The sequence below is a fragment of the Papio anubis genome, chromosome 18 (assembly GCF_008728515.1).
Source record: "Papio anubis isolate 15944 chromosome 18, Panubis1.0, whole genome shotgun sequence".
Taxonomy (NCBI): Eukaryota; Metazoa; Chordata; class Mammalia; order Primates; family Cercopithecidae; genus Papio; species Papio anubis.
In genome coordinates, this window is record NC_044993.1 from 11,933,147 (window position 1) to 11,936,604 (window position 3,458).

General features: G+C 43.0%; 1 non-coding gene across 1 annotated transcript; it reads right to left on the reverse strand.

Annotated features, from left to right (window-relative positions):
• Nucleotides 1–2,058: 2,058 nt before the first annotated feature.
• Nucleotides 2,059–2,163, reverse strand: LOC116271431. Its single transcript, XR_004179983.1, has one exon. It is a non-coding gene; the product is annotated as a U6 spliceosomal RNA (small nuclear RNA).
• Between the last annotated feature and the right edge of the window lie 1,295 nt (nt 2,164–3,458).

Sequence of the window (3,458 nt, forward strand, 5' to 3'; positions counted from 1 at the left end):
GGAGGCCTAGACAGGCGGATCACGAGGTCAGGAGATGGAGACCATCCTGGCTAACACAGTGAAACTCCGTCTCTACTAAAAATACAGAAAATTAGCCGGGCATGGTGCCCAGCATAAAAATAGATATTAAAATAGCTTAATTTAAATTTAATTTATTTTATTCATGGTTCCGTATATTCAGTTTCCCGAAGCCTCCCCAGAAGCTGAACAGATGCCAGCATCATGCTTCCTGTAAAGCCTGTGGAACGATGAGCCTGCAGTCCCAGCTACTTGGGAGGCTGAGTCAGGAGAATGGCTTGAACCTGAGAGGCGGAGGTTGCAGTGAGCCAAGATTGCGCCACTGCACTCCAGCCTGGGCAACAGAGCGACACTCCATCTCAAAAAAAAAAAAAAAAAAAAAAAAAAAAAAAAATTCCTATCATACAGTTGAGGAAACAGAGGCAGAGAGAGGTTTAGTATTAAGGAGTAGCAAGTGGCAGAGATCATTATGTCCTACTGCCTCTGAAGACTCTCCCCTTAAAGAATTTTTAATCCACCCAGGAAGACAGAGAGTCTTGAACCTGCTTGTCTAACATATGTCTCTGCTCCCGTCTTCTCCCCCACCCACTCCCATGCTAAGGTGCACATTCTAGTCAACTATTCAGGAGCTACTCTAGACAACTAGGTGCACATTCTAGACAGGTATTTGGAAGCTGCCCTGTACAGTGGTTCACCTGCATTGAAGCTGAGCACGTGGGTGACTTACCTCTCCACAATCACCGCCTTGCCTTTGCCCTGGATATAGGTGGCAGTGGCTGGTCTGTGGGAAAGCAAGATCTCAAAGAGCCTGCCCCTGAGCTGCACTGCACACAACACACAAGCACTGCTGTGTCCCTTGCTTGGGGTCTATGTCCATCTTGTATGTGTGGAAGGCTTGGTGGAAGATGGTCTTCATTACCTATGAGGAGAAAGCAAGAGAGTTGGGAACCTGGCTCTCTGCTTCAGGAAATCCATCATGCAGACTGACAAAAATACTTTCTCAGCATGATTTTAACAAGAACTCAGGAAGCTAACTAAATTTCTTACAATTGGTGGTGGAAGGTGGAAGTAATGATTAAACAGTTATTTAAAATTTTGTTTGCAAAGGACTAATAATTTAAAAATGCATATGGTGCAATCTTTTTTTTTTCTTTTGATACGAAGTCTCGCTCTGTTGCCCATGCTGGAGTGTAGTGGTGCTATCTTGGCTCACTGCAACCTCCGCCTCCCCAGTTCAAGCGATTCTGCTGCCTCAGCCTCCAGAGTAGCTGGGATTACAGGTGCCTGCCACCACACCTAGCTAGTCTTTGTATTTTTAGTAGAGATGGAATTTCACCATGTTGCCAAGTCTGATCTTGAACTTCTGACCCCAAGTGATCCACTCACCTCAGCCTCCCAAAGTGCTGGGATTACAGGCGTGAGCCACCGCGCCCAGCCTATACCTGGATTCTTAATCTGAGATTTGGGGAGAAAAATTACAATTCCATTTTGATTAACCTCAAACTGAAATGTAGCACTTTCTTCCATTGTGGCACCTATGGCTTTGTCAGCAGTAAAAGTCATGGATATTTTTAAATGAGATTACAGTTGTTGCAGAAATCCCAAAGTATTGTTTATGCTCATTGTTTCCTGAAATTACGTAAGCTATTAGACTTGCTTCCAGATCTTGTTTCATGAATCACTAAAGAAGCACATGTATTCTGTTTAATAAATTTTGAAAACATCTTGATAACAGTATTTAATTCTATAAATTCTTTGTCATCCATATATTTTATTTTATGCATTTAAACATATAATCCTGAGAAGGGGTCTATGGGATTTATCAGACTGCCAAAGTGCAACATGATGCAAAAGGGGTTGACATTTTACATACATTTTATATAAACAAAATTAAGTTTGTTTCTGACTGTCTTTCCTACAAAAGCACAATCCTATGAAGTATGTGCTGCTGTTTCTGTTCTCATTATAGAGATGAGTTGAGACACAGAGAGGTTAAGTAACTTTCCACAGATCACACAGTAAGTAGCAGAACTTGCCTTTGAAACCAGGCCCCAACTCTTTTTTTTTTTTCCCCCTGTGCAGGGGAACATGCTAATCTTCTGTGTATCATTTCAATTTTAGTTTATGTGCTGCCAAAGCGAGCACAAGGCCCTAAGTTTTAATCATCATGTTAAGCAGCCTCTTCCAATGTGGTGCTTGCCCTTAAAAAATTTATAATCTGTGTTTTTGGGCTAGTGAAGCAGGGTATCACACTGTCACACAGGTTGGAGTGCAGTGTCTACTGCAGCCTTGACCTCCCAGACTTGAGCGATCCTCCCCCCTCAGCCTCCCGAGTAGCTGGGATTATAGGTATATACCACCACACTCAACTAATTTTTTTATTTTGGAGAGACAGGGTCTCGCTCTGTTGGCCAGGCTGGTCTCAAACTCCTGGGCTCAAGTGATCCTCCTGCCTCAGCCACCCAAAGTGCTGAGATGAGCAGCATGAGCCACCACACCTGTCTGAAACATTTATAATCTGCTGAAGAAGACAGATTTGTTCTATCTGCCTCACTGCCTCCCGCACACAATTCCACTTCCTTTCCTACTCCCATCCCAGAGAGGTTTCTGAATTTGTTATCCTGTTATATAAAAAGTAAAGATAGTTAGATTTTTATTAAATTCAGATAATACAGTCAGAACAACTTAATCTAGCTAAGACTCTTTTTGGCAGATCTTAGATGAAGAAGTCACCTACATTTTCTTACATATGGATTAACTGGACAAAGAATTTTAAAGATTTTGTGAATTAGCTGGGGGATGTGCTGCACATGTCCATTAAATGTTTGAGGTGATTGATCTGAGAAATTGGCTCTTATAGACACTGATAGACATTATTCCAGGAAAGAAAAAAGTCACCTACACCCAATAAAGAATACATCTCTGTTATATCTGCAAGAGGTAAAACAAGAAGAAAAAAAATGAATTTAGGGGTAACCTAAAAATGTGTTCTATAAGGGATACTGGCCTCAGAGTCTTTAGGAAGAAACAGGCTCCTCTGTTGGCAAATGACAGGGACTTTTGAGATGAAGGGCTTCTGCTGGTCAACTAAGATTCACACTAGTGCAGACTCTCTGCGATACCTGCTCATAGCTGTTTCCCTGACTCGTTGCAAACAGAACCCTGAATTTGTCTGGCAGCAACGTGACCTGATGTGGTTTGGATCTGTGTCCCCACCCAAATCTCATGTTGAATGTAATCCCCAATGGTGGAGGTGGGACCTGGTGGGAGGTGATTGGATCATGGGGGCGGATCCTTCATGAATGGTTTAGCATCATCTCCTGGTGCTGTTCTCACGACAGTGAGTAAGTTCTCGCAAGATCTGCTTGTTTAAAAGTGTGTAGCACTCGCCCCGCCCCATCCTTGCTCGTCCTCTGGCCGTATGAAGTGCCCACGCTCCC